This window comes from Lytechinus pictus, chromosome 3 (genome assembly GCF_037042905.1).
Source record: "Lytechinus pictus isolate F3 Inbred chromosome 3, Lp3.0, whole genome shotgun sequence".
Taxonomy (NCBI): domain Eukaryota; kingdom Metazoa; phylum Echinodermata; class Echinoidea; order Temnopleuroida; family Toxopneustidae; genus Lytechinus; species Lytechinus pictus.
In genome coordinates, this window is record NC_087247.1 from 49,027,555 (window position 1) to 49,040,219 (window position 12,665).

Here is a 12,665-nt window from a genome sequence, read left to right on the forward strand (position 1 = left end):
GATGTTGCCATTGAGGTTGTTGGAGCTCCTGCTGCTATTGATGATGCTGCTGCTCTTGGTGTTGTGCGTGTGACTGTTGCATCTCAAGGTGCAGTTAATATTATTGCTGCTGATGCTGTAGATGTTGGCTGTGTGGTAGTTGGAAATCCTGCTCTCTTGTTGTTGCTATGTTGTCAATGTGGTTGTTGTGAAGATAAGAAAGTTGGCAAAATTCCTAGGCACTTGGCAGTAAAGCATAAAGATGAGCCAGAAGTTGCGAAGCTCCTTGCCTTGCCATCACAGGAACGACAGCTTGGTTTTGAAAAACTTCCATTTGTTGGGAGACTTCCAACAAAACATTTCCATATTTGATAAACAAGAAGGAGAGCTATTTGTCATGCGCAGACCAAATAAGAGGAAAGTGGCAGAAGATTACTTGCCCTGTGTACACTGTCTTGGGTTTATTGATGTGCATGAAATGTGGGCTCACATCAAGGCAAGGAAGCATAATAAAATCATAAAATGAAAATGCCGGAAAGTCTATCATTGCAGAATGCCGCATGCTTTTGGATGGTGGAAATTCAGACCTGTCGCCTAGAGTTGCAAGAGTGAAGGATGTTATCGTGAACAAGATGTGGGTAAAGGAGAATGAAAAGATAAAACATTTTGGAGGAACTTTGCTAGAAATAAAAGGGGAATTACAAAAGAACGACATTGAGCAGAGGATGAGACAACTTGCCCGGCTTGTTCTTAAAAGAAATGAGATTGACCAACCTGTCATCCTAAACCAATGCATAGATGGGAAGATATTTGATGTAGTAGTAGAGGCCACACGTCGGCTCTGTGTTGCGGCTGAAGAAGCGACCATGAGTGGAATGCCAATGATGACAAGACCGTCACTTGGGCTGCACATTGGATATAGTCTCATTAAGTGTTGTAATCTGAAACGAGGAATCGCAATCAGGCTTGGAGATCAAAGAAAGAAGAGAGAGGCTAATGACTTAAAGACCTGTATGAATTGGAGTGGGCTGACTTGATATCTGGTTCTGCCCTGCACTCGTTGAAAGAGCGAATGTACCGGAAAAGGGAGACCTTGCCCACTACAGCAGATCTATGCAAACTCAAAGGCCCAAATTCACAAAGGTGGTTTTGAAAACCCATGGTTGAGTCCATGGTTTATGCAGATTTCCTGTATAAATTACGCTTAATTTAGCGCGTATCGGTCGCTTGTATAAAAAATTCCAATGCTGATGCGCGCTTTTGTCACAGTGCGCCAAATTGACGCCTGTTACCATGGTTAGATACGCTATTTTATTCATGAGTCCACTGTATTTATTCATGAGTCCACTCTTCAAACAAGATGACCAAATTCAGTTCGATGAGTGGGCAAGAGTCGAAGTTAAAGGGGAATCCAACCCAAATAAAAACTTGTTTCTATAAGGAAAAGAAAAATCAGACAAGTTGATAGGTGAAAGTTTGAACAATATTGGACAAGCAACAAGAAAGTTATGATTTTTTAAAAGTTGTAAATATTTGTAATCACTATACCCATGGAGACTTCAAATTGGCCGCATATGGGAGGTCATAGTGATGTAAGGCAAGGACTACTCTTCCATGTACTCCAATACATATTATGGCTAAAATGTCATTTTCCCCAAAAGTTTTATTTCAAATTATATTTTTCTTTCATGAGGACATTAAAAAATATACTACCTGGGTTATATTTAGATTACTGTCCCAGGGGAATGGGTACTTAAGAGAAAACCACAAATCACTGATAATAAAATACATGGCTTATGGGAAAGTTGTCCTTGCCCCTTGTCATAATTTACTTACCCAGTTGCCAATTTGAAATCTACATAGTATTAGTGATCTCAATTTTAAAGCAGCTCTAACTTTCTCATTGCTTGTCCGATTTCTTTCAAACTTTCACCATTCTGTTTAATTTATTTTTCTCCCTCCCAACACAACATTTTATAGCCAAGGCTGGATTCCCCTTTAATGGTACAAAGAAGACAAAAATTGTACAAGTGTCACTGACCCGAGCAGACTTCATTTCCCGGTTCAAGAAAGACGTGATCAAATTTCGTCAGCATATCCTTGTCATAAAAAACCAGTTCGAAGCGCTCACGATGTGCAAAAACATGCTGCCGTCAAATGAATGCATTGTACAGATGGACTTTGCAGAGAATTATTCATGTGTCCCACTAGAGGAAGTGCATATTGGAGCCAACAGGGAGTTACAATACACCCCATTGTGGTATACTTCCGAGATGATGGCACCCTCATCCACAAAAGCTTTGTCTGTGTCTCTGATGAAAAGGCACACAACTCATCTACAGTGTTGGCAATCCTCTTTCAACTTGTTCCAAGACTGAAAGACCTTGTTGCAGGATTGTCTAAAGTATACTACTGGACGGATAGTCCAACTTCACAGTATCGCAACAAAACGATCTTCAATGTTGTGTGCGAACATGCCAAGTTGTTTGATGGACCAACTGCCAAGTGGAACTACTTCGAGACGGGACATGGCAAAGGACCTTCCGACGGGATTGGGGGCACCATTAAGTGCCTAGCAGATGATGCAGTGAAGAGGAACGTTGCAAACATTCAAGATGCACATGACTTCTACGCGTGGGCTTGCCAAGAAAGGCAGGAGAGCACTGGATCAAAGATTGAGTATTTCTTCGTTTCCAAGTCAGAATGCGAGGAAAGCAGTCAGTTCATTGCCGAGAGATGGCCAGCGATGAAATCAGTCCCTGGGGCATTTCAAGCTCACAAAGTAGTTGAGGTTGGTGATACTCTTCTCATGAGAGAGCGATCATGTTGCTGTGTGAAATGCTGTGCTGAGAAAGCTGACGAAAACACAAACACCATGTGCAAGGGATGGAAAGCTTTTTCACTCATCAGTGTCCCAGCAGCTGTGATGGAAGCAAAAGAAACTCGTGTAGACGTCACTCCACAAGAACCTGAAGAAACAGCATATGAGACGGATGACTGGGTGGAAGCAGTGTATGACAATCGTTGGTATATCGGCAAGGTTATCAATTGCAACGAGGAAGACGTCCACATCAGCTTCATGGCACAGTCCTCAGGGACCCATCTTGAAGACAAGTTCAAATGGCCTCAAAGGAAAGATGAAATATGGGTGTCGAGGAAAGAAGTCTTCTGCCAGATTGAAGAACCTAAACGTGATGCTTCCTCAAAACATCTTTTTGCACTCTCTTTGGACCAAAAGGATGTAATTGAAAATATCTTCAAGGCTTTCTTGATGAACAAGGACAAATCAGAATAAATCCGAGCCCAGTAAACATTTAACAACATTTAGTATCAGCTGGTGTTATAGATTCAATTGCATTGAAGACTGAAGTTATCATTACATATCATTGTTATTAATACATTGTATAACTTGTAATGTATCGATTAGATTTTCATTTCATTTATAACAAAGTCAAAACATTAATCCAGGAGACAGATTCATGTGGCATTAACGACTGATATTTTTTCTCACATATTTGCCATCAATTTCTTAATACGGGTTAAGATGTTTAAAATGCTTTAGGCCTACTTGTATGTAAATAAGGACGTCTACTAAGTATACACGTATGGATTTCATCCATCCTACTAGATTTTGTGAAACTTAGAAATGTGATGTTATTTATTAGGCTATTGACATCCAACTTGAGGTGTTCTTGATTTATAAGTGACAAAATTTGTTTATTGTTTACCTTTTCCTATAGTTCTTAATCTTATTCAGCAAGTTCATGATAGATATTATATTGTGCATAGGGCGTTATTTTTCATGTTTGAGAGCACATATAACAGAGTATCTCATTTGTTGCCATTTCTTGTTGTTCCATGCAAGGGTTTGGAATTTTTTACTTCTTTGTACAATATTGCAATTGCCGTTTTCTAGAGTGTTCCATTATTAAGTTAATTGTTGTTTTATTCAATCGTTTAAACAGCCTAAGCAACTGGTACTAATGGATTCAAAACATTGAAGATAACAAATTACAAGATAATTGATACGTATACTTTCCTGCTGATAAAATTAACGAGAAATCTACATTACCAATTTCTCAATTGAAATCAAATGTAAAACATGACATACTAATCCCTTAAATAACGAAACAGCATTTTCCCTACTCTCGTGATTTTATTTGCATAATGTATAGTGCCTCAAATTGTCTTAACATCTCACAGGTTATGGATTATTGTTCGTGTGTAGAGTTTATACACTGACAAGTCAGAAAGTTTTAGTTTTTAAAATATGTAGTGTTTGATAATTTTATCTCCAATTAACTGGAACATGGTGTTACATAAGTTCACTTACAATTTATGACAAATTAATGGATGAATATATACCAAAACAATATCACATGCAATAATATCAGTAACTTACATTACTAAATATGTAACTTACGTTACATGGAAACCATTGAATTTAATTGTAAGTACACAGTATCACTTGCGTCCTTGATGTTACTCAATAATTGTCTGGCACGTTGGTACTCCTTAATGATGAAAATAGTTTCTGTCGTAGATTCAGATGTCAAATATAAATAAAACTCATTTAAAATTAAGTATGTTTAACAAAATATGACATGCTTATGGTTTGTATCTCAGGTAGGTCATTGGCCATGGTATAATCTGGAAAAAATGTTTACAAATATTACAGCGGATGGTTACTGCACTCCTGGTTTATTATGTTCTCAATTCTTGACTGTAGTGACCAATTTAAAAGCATTTGGGATTTAATGATAGTGGTAACGTATGTTACAGAGGGAAATTTACATCCCGTGAAAGATATTATCACACTATAATAACGAAGTAACATTATGTGCTCATATTTTTCAACTATAAACATGAATATATATGTCACTTTGAATGTTAATAAAATTAATCCTGTTTCGTTCACTTTATTTTTGCATTTTTGTGATTCTCTAATTGTGCCGAAATGGTGGTTTTGGGCCTGTAGCATCCTTAAATAATTACATACATGTAGATATATGTACATGTAAGAAAAAAAGAATAGGGTGATTATGTTGGGCTTGGTTCTAATTTTCAATTTCATTTTACATATACAATTGACACATGTGTACTGTATTGAGGATTGAAAAAGAGCTGTATAGCTTGCAGAGGGCATTTAAAGAAATTACAACCACATTTATCATTTAATGAGCTTCTCAGTATGTAGTGTGTGTTCGCTGTGTAGTATACTTTTTGATTATTGATACATGCATGTCTATACTGTTATACATGTCGTCCTAATATCACAACTCCTACACCGCAGGCCAGGACTCAAAAAATGAATTTTTCCTTCAAGTCATCCAGCATTTTCAGCTACTGTTTTTCCTTTTACATGTTACTATATAGACCTACAGTATCTTAACAAATCACAACACAGTCTATCATTAAACTGAATTGATGTTTTGGCACACATCACATATTAAGTCTTTTCACTGAGATGCAACCCGGCACATTCTTTGAAGAGACCATAGCAGAAAATTGCTGCAAGATTATCTGTGTTGTTTTGAACATATTCCTTTGTTTAAACACTGGGATTCAGATGGAAGTTTCCTGTCTTTCTATGGGAAAAAATTGTGGCGAGTCTGATTTACTGAAGCATTCTTCATAATTCCTCTTTCAAAAATACTGATCAAACTCACAACTCTATTAAAACGCAGTTTTCATGACCCATGAAAATGAACTGAGTGGTGCAAATGTGAAAAAAAAGATATGTCTAACAGTCAAAACTTATGCTGCTACCTTTGCAGTGTTTTTAATGTAATTCCTGCTAACACTGTACTGTGTATGCCTCCGAAGGTAGTTGCCAGAGGCAGGGTGACCAGACGTCCCGTATTTCAGAATATTGAACAAAATATAGTTAATATATTTAAAAGTAACTAACAGATGACGAAGCAGAGACACGATGAAATTGATAACTGTAAACTTTCGCAAGTCGCTGCGGTGATATTCTTGCTTAACCCAATATGGCCTCCTGCCTGTGTGGGGATCGGAGCAGATTCTCAATGGTACAAACAATCTCACATGATTTTCCACCAAAATAATCATAAAATCGGCGGGAAATTTTTATAATTATATTATGGATTCTCACATTACTGATTTGGAGATGTAATTGAGGAACAAGTTATTGAGTTTCCATAGCTAGATGTCGTTGTGGCGGCCCTGCGAACTTGTAATGGGATGGGAGAGATGTGTATGATGCCGCGATGTCATCTAATTTTTAAGTCATTTCTAAAACATTTTAATTCTTTAAAATTTTAGAATGTATAAAAAACACCAAATATAATTATTATATTTGTTAGATGATTGGATTTTTTTTGTTTGCTTGAAGTTTGAACTTTTTTCCTCTTTCTTTCTTTTCAATCCTTCTTTTTTCATCCTTCTTTCCATCCTGCTTGCCCTTTTTTGTTCCATCTATCTTTATTTCCTATCTTTCTTTCCTGATCATTTCTCGCTCTCTCTGTTCATTTTTCTTTGGCTTTCTTCTTTTTTAAATTTCCTTTTTTATTTCCTTCATTCTTTCTTTCCTTAAACTTCTTCCTTGCTTCCTTAATTTTCCTTTTGCTTTTTGTTCTTTCTCTTGATCCTTCCCTCATTTTCTCTTTTTTTTTCATTCTCTCCTCCCTTTATTTTTTCTTCCCTCTCTTTCATTCTTTATTTTATATTTTCCTTCTTAATTCTTTTCCCTTATTCCCTTAATTCCTTCCTTCCTTCCTGTTTTTTTTTCTTTCTTTGCTTTTTTCTTTCAAAGAATGAAGGAAACATTTTTCTTTCCTTCATTCATTCTTTTCTCCTTTTCTCTTATATCTTTCTTTTTTCCTTTCTCTCCTTTATTTTTCTTTCACACATTTATTCATCTTCCCTTCCTATCTTTTTCTTTCATTCTATATTCATTTCAAAGAATGACGGAAACCTTTTTTTCTCCCTTTTATTCTTTCTTTCATCCTTCTTTCTAACTTTCTTTTATATTTTTTCCTTCACTTTCCCCTTCATTACTATTGTTAGGTGGTCTGTCTTTGACAGATCACCGTTTAATTTCGTCAGAATTTTCTTTATTATTTATTTCTTTATTTATTTATTTTTAGCACCTATGATTCTCGCCAACTTTTCTCGGAATTGGCTGAATCAATTTTGCAGATTTTTTTGTCATATATAAAGTCTATCATAGAGACGCCATACTAAGCTTTTCAAAGCCTTCTTGTAAAAAACGTAAGGCAGAAGTCAAATCTGGTGCATATTCTGACAATTCAGATTTTAGTTATGTACGATCTCCCGAAGACGATACAGATAACGATCCTGACTTTATGCCATCTGATGATGGAATAGATCATGAGCCCTACCAAACGGAAAGAAAGGAGGCATGTACACGTACACACCACACCGATGGTCACACCTGAAAAGCAATCAAACTTGGAGCTCAATAAAGGTACTGAAACAGTTCCAAAACAAAGTGTGCATTTAGGAGAGGAAATGCCCAGGCTAAAACGGATGTGCCCATTTTGTGAAAAGTGTTTCGCAGAGAAGCTCTCCCGTCACATAAAACTCAACCATGGAGATCAAGATGAAGTAAAGAAACCCACTGGGCATTTTACCCGATATTACCCGGGTTGTAACAGGTAATAACGTAGTTATTACCACGGTAACACCAGTGGGTAGTAACGGGGAAATAGTAGACCAATCTTTCCCCGTTATTACCCGGACCCGATATTACTCCATTTACCCAATATTACCCAGTATGATGTAACCGATATTTCCAGCATTTTAATGATATCACCACCTCATATTACTCTGTTTACCCAATATTACCCAATTAATGTCGGCTCATTAAAAAAACAATTAGTGTCATTAGGGTCATTGAAGCACATTTTTACAACTCCATACTCTAAGCCATATCATCTTATCCTATCCTAAAATCCTACATCCTAATCCTAATCCTATCCTACACCTATCCACCAAACCCTGTCATTTACTTCTATATATTGAGCGAGTTTACAACACTTGACAAATTATGGTTAACAATTATTCAACCCTAAAACATTTTTCTAAAATTAATGTCATGATTATGACTAATATGATATATAAACTACACATTTTTCTGAAAATTTTCTGGGTGGAACAATTGCATAAACATAAACACATTAATTATTACAGCTATATTAGCTAAAATTTTGGCCATTTATTGTAGTAATGAATATTCATGAGTAACTAATATTCCCAGCATTTTCCTGATATTACCATCTGATATTACTCCATTTACCCAATATTAATGGGTTCCGCATGGGTTGGAGGTCTCGTTTCCATCTGAGTCCTATCTGGGCACCATGTGGGTTCAAGTATATGTTTTCATCTGGGTTCCATGTGGGCCCATATGGGACCCAGATATCCCAGATAAGAACCGTATGTGATCCAGATACTTTGCTGTCTGGGAATGGAAGCGCTTCAACATTACCCATTACCCCTTATCAACCTGTTTGTAACTGGGTAAAATGTTGGTTTCATCAGGGTGATAACAGTAATTTTTTGGACTTTGACAATTTCGCTGGGATTGCTGTAAGATTACTGTTATTACTAAAGTTTGCAATGTTATAACCAATCAAAGTCATTCAACATTACCCTTATTACCCATCGTCACCCTGTTGTAACTCGGTAAATGTCGGTTTCATCAGGGTGATAACAGTAACAGGTATCAACAGGAATTATAATTTCGGTAATAGCATGGTAATAACGGTAATATTTGGTGTTACTCAAATTTCCGGGTGATATTACCGGTAATAACCGGTAAAATTGGTAATCGGTAACAAATTGCCCAGTGGGAAGCACTGGAAGCACCAAGAAAGGAGCGGATAGAACTGTTCAGTAAATTTAAACAACAAGGAATATAACAAGCTAAAAACAAGATTGCTGGAGAAACAGACCCAATTTTCTACCAAGAGAGCAGATCACGAGCAAAAAATAGACTCATTATGTGTGGTAACTGTATGGGTTTCTTCAGTTCTAGATACCTTGGGAGACACAAGAAAAATTGTGACAAAGAGTCCTTTACGAAAGCCTATGATGTCCCTGCTGGGCTTTTGAATAAGCATGATGATGAAGTAGAAGATCCATTATTCTTCAATAACGTCTTATGTGCATTCAATGAAGATAACATTGGCAAAATTTGCCATACAGACAACATGATCCTTACTGTTGGGAGGAGGTTGTGGCACAAGGAAAAGCGCAAGTTCGACAAAAAAGTGGAAGTTAAAAAAAGCGTCATGACGGCCATGAGGCGATTAGCGCATTTGTATGTCCATTTTCAGAACACAGAAGAAGATTTGGGTCCTTTTGATGCTTCTGAAGGATGCGGCGTTGACATGTTTTCCAGATGCAATTTCAAACATCTGGAATCTACTGTGAAAACCCATTGCCAAAAGTCGGGAGAAAACCAGCCAGGAGAGGACTTGAAGTACGGTTTAAAAACTGCCCTCTATTACAATGTACCTGATCAAAGGTGCATGTAAAATTATGAAGGGGACCTATCTAATTGAAGACAAAGATAGCAAAGCAGATGGTCTGGATAGGTTTGTAGAAGTCCTGGAACTCGATTTTGTGTTTGGTGATGCAGTGTATGCCATTAACAAGAGTCAGAAAGAGAAACTTAGGAAACCAAACCTTCTTCCCCTGGATAATGATGTAGCTCTTGTCAGAGACTACACTCTTACTGGAGGAAATCACTACCAATGAGTGCTATCATTTAGCTGAAGGTAAAGGATTCACAGAGCTAAGGAACTTGATTGTCTCACGTCTTACTCTATACAATGCCAGGCGAGGAGGCGAACCATGTCGTTTGAGCAGGAAAGAATGGGACGAAGCAGAAAATGGTACATGGATAAAACAAACATCATAGATCTGAACGATGCCGAAAAAAGGATAATAGAGAACATGAAAATCACATATCAATCAGGTAAAGGGAAGTACCTTGTTCCTGTTCTCATCCCCACTGACTGTTTTTGAACCCATACGCATTCTGAATGATGATGTCCGACCAAATTCTGGTGTTCGTAGGGACAATCCGTATCTATTCCCATATACTCAAAATTCAGATGAACATGTGTCGGGCTGGCACGCCGTGCACAATGTGTGTGCAGTTGTTCCGAAGGTGGAACGGGTGGACTTAATTACTGCTACGAAAAATCGTCATAGAATCAGTACACTGTATGCTGCAATGGATGTAAACGAGTCTGAAAGACATTTTTCTATAAGCATATGGGGCACTCTGAGAAAACTAATGCAGATACGTACCAGGCACCCTTGGCCCTAATGGAGGTCCTTAGAGTTGGTCCCTCAAGTAAAATTGATGGTAAGTGTATTAAAATAGAGTCCCCAGTTTTCTGTGATACGGAAAACCTGGTCAGCCTAGCTCAAGTAGTGCTTTTCAACAGGAGACGGCCAAAAGAAGTTGAATCCTTGACTGTTGAGGACTATTGTAATCAGACCTCGCAGAAGCGACCTGTCCAAGATGAAGTAATGAAATCAATCACTCCACTTGAAAAAAATCTCTGTCAGCAGAATAACATTCATAATTAATGGTAAGAGGAAAGAGAGGTAGGGCTGTGCCAATCCTACTACCTGACAATCTAAAAGAAAGTATGGATGTGGTTGGCTGGTCACAATAGAGAGAGAAAATTTGTATTTTCTAGAGTATCTGAGGCTAGCACACCTTTGCGAGCCTACCAAGTAATGCGAGATCTTGCTGACCTTGCAAATCTGACACACCCTGAAAATATCAGGTGCACAAAGTTGCCCAAATATCTAGCTACTCTCTCTCAAATTCTAGATTTGAGGAATAATTAACTCCAGCAGCTTGCGAACCATATGGGGCACAACATTGATACTCATCGCGAATACTATCGCCTCCCCAGCAAAAGTCAGTAAGATACTGTGTCTTGCAGAGAAAGGGCAAATTCATGAGTACAAGGGAAAGTCTCTAGATGGAGTTAAGATAAGCCTAGATGCAAGATTTAGTCCTGAAGAATTGGATGCTGCTGAAGAAGATGAGGTTCATGCAGAAACTTTCCTTCGAAGACCTGACAAAGGACAGGAAATAGGAGCAAAAAGTAAAATTCAAGGCGTAGGGTCAGGCAAGACCTACACCAGGTGGACGAAGGAGGAATGCTTTTTGCGGAGTCAAGTTGATATAAAAGCGCTTCTTGCAAGCAGGAAAGTTCCAGGAAAGCAGCTCTGTCAATCAGTCATATAAAGGAGCGACGGTCTCCTTCAGTGCAAGAATTGGAAGGACCTGAAGAACAAGGTTCACAACATCAACACCACAGAGAAGCGGAAGCTTAAACAGAAAGAGAAAACAGATAAAGTGATCTGGTCAAGGGATCTGGTCAAATGTCATTCTCTTCACAGGTTTTGCAAGAGTTGTGTTAGCATTTCATACTGGAAGCTGAGATATTTGGCGATTTACATTTCTTAGTCCAGATCTGTAAATTCCTAAGGAAAGTTGTCAAGTTCTATAATTCACTCTTTATAGCAAGTTGGGACATGTACAAGCAGAAAGGTTAGAAAAACTGATTTGAAAATAAGCTTGTGTATAGTGGTGAGCTATAGAGTGTCAATGTTTCAGATCACAGAGAGGACCAGCTCAGTAGATGCAACTTGTGCTCCTGAGCACTTTTACACATTTTTTTTCTGAATAATCAGTCAAAAATTGAGGGGTGCCGACCAAAAAACGATTTGGGCCAAAAAGGTCATTGACCCAACCCATTTTCATCAAAATTGTATATCTCGGCTTCTGTATAAGCTATTTTAATGATTATTGTGTCAATTAATTTTAGTATAAGGAGTTTAATTTTACTACTTAAAGTTGCATTGTATGCTCTCTTAGTGTGTAAAATATATATTTTTTGTTTTTATTGATATTCTGGGTGCAGATGAAAAAAGGAAAACAGTATTAGTTGAATCTTTGCCGTAGTTTAATATGTTTGTTGATAGTAAAAGAAAATGCTCCAAAACTAACCTACAACCATCCCATCCCATCTCTTACCCTCAAAAAGGCAGATCTGTATATTACGGCAAATATTCAACTGATATTTTTCCTTTTCTCATCTGTACTCAAAATGTTGATAGAAATTACAGAAATAGTACCTTTTAGACACTAAGAGAGAATATAATGCAGTTTAAAGTAGTAAAATTAAATTACTAGACTAAAAAACACAATTGACACAAAAATCATTAATGCAGAAGCCAAGATATCCAATGTTAACAAAAAAGGATTGGGTAAACGACCTTGTTGCCCTGTATTTTTGTTCACCCTGTATATAGCCCACCACTATGTATATATATACAGTACTTTTTGTTTTTAAAAGACAAATTAGTATGAAAGTATATTTCATGAAGGCTGCTAATGGGTATTTCAATTTATGCGTGGTGAAATAGATGACAATTTCTTTGCTTTATACAGGATACCCAAAATAACAGTTGTAAATGTATGTTGCTAGAAATTTATCTTCATCACAGCAAATTATGGTGAGAAATTATTAATTTGTCGAGAAATGGAAAGTTGTCTTTTAAATTATTACATGAATCATGCACATACAAAAATCTTGGATTAATTATCCTAATCTTTCTACAAATTTCATGATTAATATTTTACTCTGAACTTTCTTTTTTTT